Below are 14,558 nucleotides of genomic sequence, written 5' to 3' on the forward strand. Positions count from 1 at the left end.
TAGACCACAAATAAAAGATGGATGAAGTTGCACAATAAGTTGCATTAACAGTGGTATTTATATGTTCAATGGCGCAATTACAATAATAAATTTAGCAAAAGTTATAATGATTAGTGCAATTCTGATGTAAATGTGTACGGTGATATTAAAGGTCAGCAAACAAAATACAAAAGAGAAAATAAAGGTACAGTAAATACCACTTGAGCAAAGCCTTTAACCCTCAACTGTTCAGATGACAAATGTATATCGCTCTGAATAAAAGCGTCTGCCAAATGCCTAAATGTAAATGTAATAATACCTGGTTTAAGGACCATGGTGTCCTTGACTGGCAAACTAAACCGAACTAAACACCAAACAGAATCTATGGGCTTTTGTGGAGAGGAACATGTGAGACACCAGACCTGAAGAGCTGAAAGCCATTATCAGAGCAACACGGGCTTCCATAACACCTCAGCAGTGCCACAGACTGATGTGCCTTCCTCAAAACAATGTACTGTACTCTAGCATGGTACCTTTCTTTTGTGCTGCATGGAAATGTATCTTCTGTACTGCCCACCCTGTAAAAGGTCACAGGGGGCTTGCGGTCTATCCCAGAAGACTTTGGTGGAGACAAAGTTCAGTACACCCTTAACACAGCATAATTTCCTGCATTGCTCAATGGTCCAGTTCTGATGCTCATGTGTACCTACATTAATTGTTTTTAGTGGTGGACAGGGCCTGCATGAACACTTTGCCACAAGGTGCAATGCACTCAATGTTTTTTGCCAGTTACCTATCATAGTCATAATTAACTGTTTTTTACAGTAGTTATTTTATGGGATTGGACCAGGCAGGATAGCCTTTACTCGCCATGTGCATCAATGAGGATTGGGCACTCATGACCTTGTCACTTGTTCACTAGTTGTTGTTCTTTGGACCACTTTTGATAAAAAACAGTACTGACCACTACATCAAGGAATAAACCTCAAGACCTGCTGGTTTGGTAATGCTCTGACCCTGTCGTCTAGTCATCAGACAATTTAGCCTTTGTCATTTACTTAGATTCTTATGTTTTCCCATTTTTTCTGCGTTTATTTACACACATCACCTTTAAGACCTGTTCATTTGCTGCCTAATATAATCTCTTTTATTGCTGCTTGGTTTGTTATTTAAAAATACATGCACTGACCTATGACTTTTCCAAATTATATTATAAAGAAAACAATATCACAATTGAATCCCAATAATAACCCTTACATACTGTACAAACTTGTGCAAACGAACAGTGTCACACACCCTGCTTGGTAGTTGCTCAAAATAGTGTGACATTCATGAATGCGGTCTTCCTGTGCAACATTAAAAGATTAAGAAATAAGTCCATAGAAAATTATATTGGCAAATTTCACATAGCTACACCCTCAAAATATCTTTTCTTCCTTTCTTTCTCAGGGTTGGCCATGCTTGAATACATTTCGACAGTGCCAGATGTCAAGTGGTTCATATTTTATAAATGTATTGGGTTTTAGTTTACACTTGTGGTGAAATGAAGAGCAGGCATGATTTAAAGAGAAAGGAAAGGGGGGAAATGAAGTTTTCGGCACAATTCATTGTATGAGCAAGAGTGCCAGTGTTTACTAAGCAGGTTACTCTAGAAACATGAGGTATTGAGTAACCAGGCACTGCAGGATATACTGAATAACATGCTTTTGTACTAAACAGTGCAGTATTGACTTGACAGCATAGCCCTAGACTACTATTTCCCCTTAGCTACAGTCATGAGTAGACTGGGCCAACATTTCAGGCCGGGAGTATCATAGCCTATCAGGCCACCCGACACCCGCCAAGACTGCTGACCCCTGTTGCTATTCAGTAAGTTAAGGCATATTAACATTAATTATACACACAATGAAACATGATAGTTTTGCTGTTGTTCCTTTTGGATGGTTTTCGAATAGGGTTAATCTACATTGTATCCTATTTCTAGCGTAAGAACCCTTCGTTGACTTTGTAGAAATAAGGTTAAAGCTAAAAATAAGCTAACCAGCTTAATGTAATCAATGATATTATTATTTCAGGTTGAAGCCCACATACATTTCTGCCTGTCTTTCTGTACGGCAGAACTCTCTGCCTAACTTATTAATACAAATAAATAGTTTTAAAAAAGAGGTCTGGAGCTTTGCTCTGGGTTCGAAAGTCTAGAGGAAGCGTGTGGCACATTAATGAGGCGAGTAGCATGTTAGTAGGGTAATACCATGTGTCCCAGGGACATTAGAGGCAGGTGGACTGTACATCAAGAGACAGCCACTGAAGAATTGCATGAGCTGCTCCTATATGTTTGATCTGATATTTCCGCTTTTCATAGTGACAAGATCTCTTTGGTTTATCTCAACATGATTGAATCTAATACATGTTAAGTTGTTGAATTTCATGTAAATACAACATCATTTATTCATGTTTATCTTGGAAACATGAAATTATTATGTACAAAACACATATTACATTTTAGTACATGTAACAGGTAGCCAGGTTAATTTTTTTGAGTGCAGTACAGTACATGCCACCTGGGCACTGCTACCGGATCTGCACATGCACATCCTCACTCTTTTCCTCCTTTTATTTCCCTTTAAGTCCTTTATTTTCCATTTATACCTGAAAAAAATACCCTTAGTAAAATAGTTTTTAAATTAGTCAGTATTGTTGTAGAATGTAGAAAATAAATCACAGAATCCCTTGTTTTTCCTTTTTCTTCTCCATAACCTGACATGAAAACTCAGTTATAGTTGGTCAAGGTCATTTCTTGACTTATCTTTACGGACCAAACAACATATGTCACAATTGCAGAAAAAAAGCTAAAATTGCTGCCTATGACAGGCAAACACTCACACAAGGAGCAGGCCAAACAAGCAGCAAACAATTATGGATATTCTGGGCTAAAACTAGTGCTGGAAAGATTACAAAACACTGGGGAGTTAGCATGCTGCTGCTTTTGTAATAATTCACTCAAGTTAATTATTCACTCAACAAATGAATGGAATGAAATAAATATTTAAATAATTTGTCTGAAAAAGTACTACAGTAATTTACTTTCAAATGGCTTGTACAGTATATACAAGCTGACACAACTGTAGACAATGTTTTTGTAACTATGTTTTAATAAGTAAGTAATATTACATGAGTGCTGGATATCAGTATGGATAAAATTGTATTTGTGTAGCGCTTATAACAATGGTCATTGTCCTTTACAGAATCAAAATAAAATTAGGGAAATATGTGAGAAAATATGTATGAATCAAAGTTGTTAGATGATAACTGATGAGCAAACCGAGAGGGACAGTGGCAAGAAAAAACTCCCTGAGATGTGGCAGTAGAAAGAAACCTTGAGAGGAACCAGACTCAACAGGGTACCCATCCTCATTTGGGTGAGGGTAAGGTAGGTATGATCACAGTCACCTAATGTACAGTATACGGTAATTGTATATTAACTGTAGAGTGCAAGCAGGGACACCGACAGGACTAATTATGACAGCATAAAGCATACCAATCACCTCACTGTCAACAAACCTAAGTTGCCCATATTGCTTTTATACAACAGTTTCACAAACACCATTTACTATCAACAGATTATAATTATTTGTTTTTTAGCCATATATCTTGCTTCGCCAACACATATCCTTCTGCAACTATAGTGCAACTAACTATCCGCTACTGGTGAAGCTGGCGACTGTACATTTCTTTATATTTCTACTTATTCTGCTTTAGAACATCAGTTTAATTAATTTTCAGGTTCCAGGGTTAAATCTCAAATAGAGTTAAATGGAAACTAGAGTGTATGGTGTACAATCCATTCTCACATACTCCAAGTAGGCCCCTGATTAGAAGTTAGAGAGGGATTTGGGACTTTGAATGTGGGTTTAGCCAGTACCACCCTACTTTTACCCATGCTGACAACCAACAGTTAATGTAAGTAATGGGTATTAGAACATATGGAGACTGATACTTAAATATCCCAGTGCTGTTAGCATCTATTATCACTACTATGTAAACAGTTAATAATGTGATCAATGTAAGGTGGACTACAACCAGTAAAATGATGTATGAATATTTCATGAAAAATCCATGACTTAAAGATTTTATTGTTATACAAAAGCATGAAATAAATAAACATCTGTAGCCCACTTTATTAATCACTATTAAGAGAACTGTCTTAAACAATGAACGATAGTGTGAAAGATTTTTAACATAAAAAACTTGAACATTCCAAATTTTAATAGGATATATATATATATATATATATATATATTAACGTTATATGCTTAATAATAATAATAATAATAATAATAATAATAATAATCAGGTACTTTCAGGTACTTTCTCTTTACCAACAACAGAGGGCGCCACAGTCAATCATCAGTATCCAGGAAAAGCTAAAAAGAAGACTTTTAACTATGAGCAGAATATACAAACCAGTAAACCAATTATACATTCATTAATAGTTTTGATTAAAAACCTAAAAAGGGGGACAACATACCATCTGTCACTCCAGGTAAATGTAAATGTATGTAATCACTTATCAAAAATCAAGACAAAGTTTTTTTCATTATTTAATTAGACACATGAAATATACTGTGGAATTTAAATTTTGTCCATGCAGTAAGTGTATATAGAGTAAAATATTTTTATTTATGTTTAGTGTTGAAGTTTTGGGGTATTCCACAACATTCTAAAACACAAGAATGTGGAATCATTAATTTGCAATTTCTTAAACACTCACTTTTTGTTACATAAAAATGGAGTGTTCTATTAACACAACCATGCATTCTATATGTATAGCAATAAGATTGTAAAAGGTATGTTTACACCCAATTTATATTCATCTTAGTTACAAACAATATGAATGACGGTTAAGGAAGTAGACTAAATCCACAGCCTGAGATGTGTGCACTGTTAACACCTTTGTTTTCCCTTGTGATGAGGAATGTAAACTGTAATAAATGTAATAATTTCATGTTTAAAAAGTTTACCTCCAATTTTGTGACCCCAAAAGAGAACACTTGTGTGAACAGTTGTGTAGTTAAAATCACAAATAAATTAAATGTAAAGAAAAATTTATGCTATTGTCACAAGTTGACAGGAGTGTTAACAGCCGAGGTCATGTGCTTCTTCATGGTGGTGTGTCAAGTTTACTTTGGCTGTGTCTAGTGTGGATTTGTACACCCCACTGTGTGGATAAACTCTTGATTTTGTTTTCTTTTTCTTTTTTTCACATTATATGGTACAACGGTTATGAATAGTTCTGCTTTTTGTCTTGGTAGGACAAAATCATCCCCATCATCAGAAATGAAAATACCGTGCTGTCCTTTTGGTTGTGATAGTTTCTAAAATTAATAGTATGAGTAAAATAAGTATGAGCTTTAATGTCAATAGCCTTCTGTGCTCCTATTGTTTAATAGAAAGTTACCATTTAAAGTGATCGTGATTCACATGCTATATGACTTTGGCTAATATTCTGTAAACATAAAATACTTTTTTATACCTGACCGACATTCAGAAACTCACTTAAAATTACAACAAAATTTTAACCAATTTAATGAAGAAACTAATTTGTCATTAAGATTTAATTTTGCCTTAGTGTCCTTAAGCACTAGACATTTTTTATCAGTTACTATATCCTTTATCATAGTGAAATTCTGAGGTCTATTTCCCTTATCTTGACCCTAACACAGTGGTATATTTTATTACATGTAGGTCTAGAACTTGACACTAATTTGAGTTATTTTGTGTGTAATAATGTTAGTTTTATAATTACCGTGTAGTAAGCTACAAAACAGACTTTGTGGTTTTAATTGTGCAAACTTGTCAAACTATTTATTAAAACAATTAGTAAATTAATGTTGAACTTACCAAATTGGTTCTGAAAACTGAGTCCAAATGGCCGATACTTGTAGTTCCTTGAAAGACCACTAGGAGCTGGCTTTACAAAATAATGAAAATACAAGTAGTTTTGCAGCCTGGTACAAAAAAAGATGGGTTTGGGTTTGTAGCTCATGTAATATTCATGACAAATACAGTATATGGGGGTAAATTCTTATGTTAATTATCAGTTACAATTACATTAGGCCATAAAATATGCCCTAATTATGGGAGTCGCTTTGAGCGACAGCTGCATTGCAGGTGTCAAACACATAGCTATCTGTTATGCATACTATGAATAGTATAGCTAACAAACTAACTAGAGTCATTGTAGTTTAACATAATAAGAAAGGTGGTCGTGGACCCAGGACTGATGTACTGTATAGTGTATGAATGATGAAGTTCAATCAAATGCTTTGGTACATGATGTTAGCCACTATATCATTTAGGTATGCTAAGCTAGCTAATTTGTGATAAGTGAGGTAAGTGGGGATGTTCAACTGAAAGGTTGGTTTCATACATTCTGCCCATTTGTCCATTTATAGAACCAGAGTCAGCTTCTGCTGACATGAGCTCCCACAGTTCAACCTTCTGTATGGGTGATGTCACAGAGGGTTTCTCAAGTTCTTACACAGTCTGTGGAATGAACACAAGGTTCTGTACTCATACTCATAAAAAGTATTTTTTATTGAAAAACAAACAAAAACTCATAATTATGGAAAAATATATGTGACCAAAGACTTTATAAATGAGAACTAGAGAAAAGATGGAACAAATAGACCTATTTTATTTTTTTATTCAAAGTTCATAATTTTATTCCTGCTCATTTATTGCAGGAATCTATCTAAAAGCAATGTACTCAGTGAAGTATTCATTAGTGCAAAAATACTATGAATGCTGTTATCAATGCTGTATTAACTTAAAAAAACATATACAAAAATGCTGAATATGTGAGATTATACATGCATGCACTACATACTAATGCCATTTATCTTTGCTTTAAGTGCCACATGCCACAGACTAAATGAAGTAGCTAAACGTTATACTAGGTTGTGTCTATATTGTCATCTCCTTCCTCAGTAATTAAATGTTTTCCAGCCTACTATAAATAGTAGGAGTAAGAGCAATTTTTTTAACATTCTTAAAAAAGGAAATCACTCCAAACTCCGGCAAAATTTAGGAGAGCTCTGTAGGTGTCCATACTGGTTAGGAGTTGCATTCAGACAGAGGCCATTTATATATGAATTTGTTTGATTGTGTACACAACAGTTTTTTGAGGTTCTCAGTTATAAGCTAAACCTTCATTGTAGTTTAGCTCAGGAGCGACATGTATATCTCGACAGAGAGATAGGTAGAGGAAAAAGGAGAGAGGGAGAGAGAGAGCAGAAAAGGAGAGAGCAAAAGAGATGGAGAGATGGCAGTTAGGTATGGTCACAGTCGAACAATGGATAAGGTGAATGTATATTTAGTGCAAAGTGCAAGCAGGGACTCCGGCAGGATTAACTATGACAGCATAACTAAAAGGGAGAGCCAGAAGGAAACACAGATCACCAATCACCTCACCGTCAACAAACCCGAGTGATCAATGAGAGTGGGTAAGACAGCATCTAAACATACCAGTTCGCCGTAATACTCTACGTCCATGAGTCCCCCAGATCTGCTTCTTTACCTAAGGCAAATCAATTTACAAAAATGCTTGGCTAAATAAAAAGGTTTTTAGCCTAGACTTAAAAACTGAGACTGTGTCTGAGTCCCGAACACTATTTGGAAGCCTATTCCCTAACTTTGGGGCTTTGTAAGAAAAAGCTCTGCCCCCAGCTGTAGTTTTCATAATACACGGTACTGACAAGCAGCCTGCATCCTTTGATCGAAGTAGGGGTATTGTAAGACACTAGCAGTTCACTCAGATACTGCGGCGCAAGACCATTTAGTAGCTTTATAGCAATAGTAGTGTTTTAAAATCAATGCGAAATTTCACAGGAAGCGAATGCAATGTAGATAAGATAGGGGTGATGTGGTCATATCTTCTGGTTCGAGTGAGTACTCTCGCTACTGCGTTCTGGACTAACTGAAGCTTGTTTATGCACCTAGTTGAACAACCAGACAGTAAGGCATTACAATAATCCAACCTAGAGGTGATAAAAGCATGTACTAGTTTTTCTGCATCATTTGGTGACAATATATTTCTTATCTTGGCAATATTTCTAAGGTAAAAGAATGCTATCCTGGTAATATTATCTACATGTGTTTTAAATGAAAGGCTGGAATCTATAATCACACCAAGGTCTTTTACTGTTGCACTTGATGGAACAGAAAGGCCATTTAAAATCACAGTATGATTAGAAAGCTTACTTCTAGCTGCTTGTGGTCCTATGACTAGAACTTCTGTCTTATCAGGATTAAGCAGAAGGAAATTAATTAACATCCAATCTTCTATGTCCTGCACACATTGCTCAACTTTAGTAAACTGTTTTTTTTCTCGTCTGGTTTTGCTGAAACGTATAATTGTGTGTACAAATTATGTTGCCCAGAGGAAGCATGTAAAGGGAAAAAAGCAGTGGGCCTAAAACTGAACCCTGTGGAACACCAAACACTTGAGAACACGAGGAACCTGAATCTACAAACTGATAACGATCAGTCAAATAGGATCTGAGCCACAAGAGGGCCATTCCCTTATTTCCTACTACATTTTCTAATCTGTGAAGGAGAATACTATGATTGATAGTGTCAAAAGCTGAGGTCGAATAACACAAGTATAGTGACGCAAACCTGATCAGAGGCCAATAGGAAGTCATTTACTACTTTAACAAGTGCTATCTCTGTGCTGCGATGAGGCCTAAATCGACTGATACAGTTCATTTATGCTATTTCTATGTAGATATGAACATAGCTGCTGTGATACTACCTTTTCCAGAATTTTAGAGATAAAGGAAAGGTTTGATATCGGCCTGTTATTGGAAAGCTGACAGGGGTCGAGGTCAGGTTTCTTGATTAGTGGTTTAATAACTGCTAATTTAAGGGATAGGATGTCAAAACACATGACACTTTTCTCCACTTGTTCCAACCTGCCTGTACACGCCTCACCTCCTTTCCACACTCTACATTGCTCTGGACCGTTGACCCTAGGTACTTAAAGTCCTGCACATTCTTTACTTCACATGTCATCTACAAACATTATAGTCCATGGAGACTTCTGTCTAACCTCATCCGTCATCCTGTCTATCACCAGAGAAACAAGAAGAGGCTTAGAGAGGATCCTTGATGCAGATCTACCTCCACCTTGAACTATTCTGTCACACCTACAGCACCACTCTCATGCATGTCCTGCACCACTCTAGCATAATTCTCAGCTACTACAGACTTCCTCATACAATACCACAGCTCCTCTCGGCACCCTGTCATATGCTATCTCTAAATCTACAAAGACACCATTGCTGCTCACAAATGCTCACCTCTGCCCTTAACCTAGCTTTCACTAGACTTTCTAAAAAGCTTCATTGTATGGCTCATCAGCTTTATTCCTATAACTGCCACAGCTCTGCACATCTCCCTTGTTCCCTAAAGATTGGCACCAATACACTTTTCCTCCATTCCTCTGGGATCCTCTCACTCTCAGAGATCTTGTTAAACAGACTAGTCAGAAACTCTCCTGCCACCTCTCCTAAGCACTTCCATACCTTCACATGTATGTCATCAGGACCAACTGCCTTTCCACTCTTCATCCTCTTCAACGCCCTCCTCACCTCACTCTTACAGATTTTTCCACCTCTTCTACTCTTCGCTCTCTTCCATTTTCCTCATTTATCAACTCTGCAAAGTACTTCTTCTTTCATTTTCTCATCACATTTTCTCATCAATGTCCTGGCACCTGTCAGTACTTTTTTATCCTTATCTTTGATCACTCTAACATGCTGCATATCCTTTCCATCTTTATCTCGCTGCCTACACAACAATCTTCCTTTTTTTAACGTCCACCACTTTGTCCTCTCCTCTGCTTTTGTCCTTGTTGAGTCATTTTACATACCACCATTCTGTGTTGTCTGGCTACACTCTCCCCTACCAATACTTTGCAGTCACTGATCTCTTTCAAATTACATCAACACAAGATGTAATCCACCTGAGTGTTTCTGCCTCCGCTCCTACAGTATGTCACCCTATGTTTCTGCCTCTTCTTGAAGAAAGTGTACACCACTGCCATTTCCATTCTCTTTGCAAAGTCCACCACCATCTGTCCTTCTGTGTTCCTGTCCTGCCCATCATATTCTCATTACCTCTGTTCCCTTCCCCAACATGTCCATTAACATCTGCACCAATCACTACTCTCACCTCTGGGGATGCTCTGTATTACTTCATCTAACTCACTCCAGAATTTCTCCTTCTTTTCTAACTTGCATCTTACCTGTGGGGCATAACCACTAACAACATTGGACATCACACCTTCAATTTCCAGCTTTAGACTCATTAACCTATCTGATACTCTTTTTACCTCCAGAACATTCCTTTTAAACTTCTCTTTCAGGATAACTTCTACTCTATTTCTTTTCCTATCTGCACCATGGTAAAACAACTTGAACCCTGCTTATAAGCTTCTAGCATTGTACCTTTTCTCCTGGTCTCCTGCACATAGCATTTCCACCTTCCTTCTCTGCATCATGTCAACCAACTCTCTTGCCTTCCCTTTCATAGTCCCTACTGACACTTCTAAGCTCTTGCCTTTTCTTTTTATCTCTCTGCCAATGTACACGCCTACCTCCTTTCCTTCTTTGATCAACAGTAGCCCTATTTCCACCAGCACTCTGTAGGTCAACAGCACCGGTGGCAGTCATTGTTAACCTGGGCCAGGACAGATGGAAGTCTTGTTAATGATTTGCATGATTGATTTGGCAAATGGTTTACGTTGGATGCCCTTCCTGACATAACCCTCTGCATCTATCCAGATTTGGAACTCAAGAAGACACTGGATTGTGCCCCCCTGTGCTCGCATTACTTAATACAGCCAGGACCGCAGCAATACATTTTTGCAGAAAGATAAAAAAAAAAACATTTTACACAGTTTAAAACTACGTATAACTTACAAAAAGTACAGCACCTCAATGTAATTTGTAGCCTCTTTTTCTTTTGTAAACACTGTCTGCACATACTTTTTTAGGAGCCGTCCTACTCATTGCTGAAAGTAAGAGTAGGGAGCTTCATAAATAACTTTTATGTCTTACTCTGAGGTAGGACTTTTTTTTTAGGAGTGATTCTAGGATGCTTAGTAAATATGAGCCCATGTGAAGATTCCTATTGGTAGACAGTAATGTTTATGAACATTTCAGTCAGCATGTTAATCTAAACCTGTTTTCTTGTGTTGGAAGGGGTTTCTATGAGTTCGCACTTGCAAATGACAAGCACATTTTTCTTCACTTTTTTTTTCTCCAGCAATAAAACTGTAGTGTTAAACTTTCTATCTAATCACTATTTTGTCATCTGATTCAATGAATCAAATCATTGTTTTTTTATTTTTCAGTGATTATTATTGTTTTTAGATCATCTTAGAAATACAAGGTCTAAAACTTTAAGTAGTTTTTATACATCAAAACCTGTAAGAAATATACAGTAGTTTGAACTTCAGTTTAGTTTAATTTAGTTCAATTTTATTTGCATAGTCCTTTTAACAAAGTTGCAAAGCAGCTTTAAAGAAATAAAAAATATAGAAATAAATAAATAAAATGTACAGAACAAAAGTATAGACTTAACCAAGCCAAGGGTGACTCTAGCAAGGAAAACCTCTCCTCATTTGGGTTATATCATAACCAAAAATCAGTGGCTGGTGTATATATATATATATATATATATATATATATATATATATATATATATATATATATATATATATATATATAGGTCAATATAACAGGAAAGATGTTTAAGTTAATATAAAGTATATTAAACAGTTTCATTGTTGAAGATTGTTTACCTAGGTTACCAAAAAACTCTATGTACATGAGTCCCCCAGATCTGCCCCTGTAATACAAATCTATTGGCAAAAGGCTTAACTACTGTAAATAAATAAGTTTTCAGCCTAGACTTAAACACTGAGACTGTATTTGAGTCCTAAACATTAATTAGAAGGCTATTCCATAACTTTTCTCTAATGTGAAATTTCAATGGAAGCTAATTCAGTGTGGATAAAATAGAGGTAATTTGCTCATATCTTTTGGTTCTAGTAAGGACTCTTACTGCTGCATTCTGGACTAACTGGAGTTTGTTTATGCACCCAGTAAAACATCTAGACAGTAAGGCATTACAACTTAAATGTACAGTAACAAAAGCATGAACTAGTTTTTTTCTGCAGCATAAAGTGACAAACTATTACTCATCTTGGCAATATTTCTGAGAAGGCTATTCTAGTAACATTATCTAAATGAGTTTCAAATAAAAGACTGGAATCATCAGCACACAGGTATCAAAGGTAGCAAAAAGGTATTTTACTTCATTCAGAGATATTGTGTGATAAGATAAGGAATATTAGTGCTCTTGAAATTAATTGAATCAAATGATTGAGCAAAAGTTGCAATTCCCAAAATCTTATTAGGACAACAGTCAACCTATGATTTCCTGTTCTATGCATGCAGACAGATTATATTCTAAAAAAAAACTGCTTACTACTACCCTTGCCTACTGTAACTATTTACTCTTCTCTGATCCCTTGAGGTATGGACTCCACAAGACCCTTAAAGACAGTGGCGGCTGATGCAAAAAAAATTTAAATAAAAGCAAATAAAATTAGACTTTTAATAATCACCTGTAAATAGGCATAAGAAGTTTACCCTTAATTAGAAGATCAGGTCGATCTGGTCCAAGTTTTTTAACCCTTTTTCTTTCTTCGTCCGATCGCCTTGCAAAGGGGTATTTTAGCAAAGAAATTAAATTTTCTCTCATCTTTATCTGGCTTCCACGTCAACCACTATTCAATACACTAACTAACAATCTGCTGACTGTTATTAAGACTCGTTGAGAATCACATGAGCCCAAATGAGCCCAAATATTTAAAAACTATATTGATTCACTAAAAACAAAATGGGAAGGGTTCGGGGCACACAGTGCTTCACCACAAAAATGATTTGAAAAAATCCAATTAGAGCTCAGCCTTAAATTTGTAGCCTTTTCAAAAATGTACGTGCCTACATAGACACTTGTTTGTCCCGCGCTCTGCATACACGAACACAAATGAACGTAATTTTTTTTAAATAAATAAATTATATTAAGAAATACAGCGGAATATTGTGACTAATTGACTTTCTTTCATTATTAAAATAAGTAATTATTATGTTAAATAATTGCATGTTAAAGTAGAATTCTTCTCTACCTAACTTTAAGGGGGGGCGACTCGGCACCCCTTACTGATTGGCCACCACTGCTTAAAGATGTGTCGTAATAACTGGCACCAAGATATTTAAAGGAAATCCTTTAAGTTCTGTAAGTTTTAAGGTGAGGCCTCCATGTATAGAACAATTTTTTGCAGTGTAAAAGAACACATTATCCTGCTGAAAAAGATCATGAAGATAATGTCACCTTTTTTCAGTGCTCAATGACGCAGTGCTGATGTGCACATTGTAAGTACTTTTAACAATGAACAGGGTCAACATGTCACTCTGACCAGGTTGCAGCTATGCAGCCCTATACACAAGAATGCACTGTGACCTTTCTATTATAGCCAACAAGAACTTTTTCGAAAATAGGATGGCCCAACTTTGGCCTGACGTCAGAGCACTGACAAAAGGTTACCAAAATTTTGCCGCTGTTGGGCAAACAATGTAGCGCTATCTGCAAAAAGCTAAGATAGCATCAAAGAGATTTCATTGTTGATACAGTAGGTATCAGTAAGATAAAGGGGATGAAATAATTTCCAAGGAATTATATATACTTTGGAACACACTGAAGACAGTTAAGTGGAATAAAATAAAAAATATGGCACAACAGTGACATTACCAAGAACTAGATGTCCCTCCAAAATTGATGAAAAGACAAGAAGACTGGTCTGGAAGGCTGCCAAAAGGCCTCCGGCAACAGTAAAGGAGTTGCAAGAATTTCTGGCAAATACAGTTTGTGTACTACATGTGACAACAATCACATGGGCTTATGAAGACAAACATCATAGCCCGGCTAAATTTTGCAAAAATTTACATAAAATCTTCCAAAACTGTATGGATTAATGTGCCTGATGAGACAAAGGTTAAACTTTTTGGCCATAATACCAAAAGCTGTGTTTTGCACAAAAACAACGCACATCACCCAAAGAACACCACACCCGCAGTGACGCATGGGGCTGTTTTTCTTTAGTAGGACTTAGGACTTTTGTCAAGGTGAACAGAAATGATAAACAGTTGTAAATACCAGTCTATATTGGCACAAAACCATTAGGCATCTTCTAGAATGCTGAAATTCACCTTTCAGCAAAACAACAAGCCAAAGCATATATCCAAATCAAAACAACAAAATCAACAAAACAATGCTTCAACAAAAGAGGATTAAAGTTTTGGAATGGCTCAACCAGACCCCAGACCAGAATCCACTTAAAAATCAGTAGGAGGGACTCGAAGAGGGCTGTGCACAGGGGATGTCCTTGCAATCCGACAGATTTAGAGCGCTTGTTGTGCAAGGAAGAGTGGGAAAACATTGCCAAG

The sequence above is a fragment of the Clarias gariepinus genome, chromosome 6 (assembly GCF_024256425.1).
Source record: "Clarias gariepinus isolate MV-2021 ecotype Netherlands chromosome 6, CGAR_prim_01v2, whole genome shotgun sequence".
NCBI lineage: Eukaryota > Metazoa > Chordata > Actinopteri > Siluriformes > Clariidae > Clarias > Clarias gariepinus.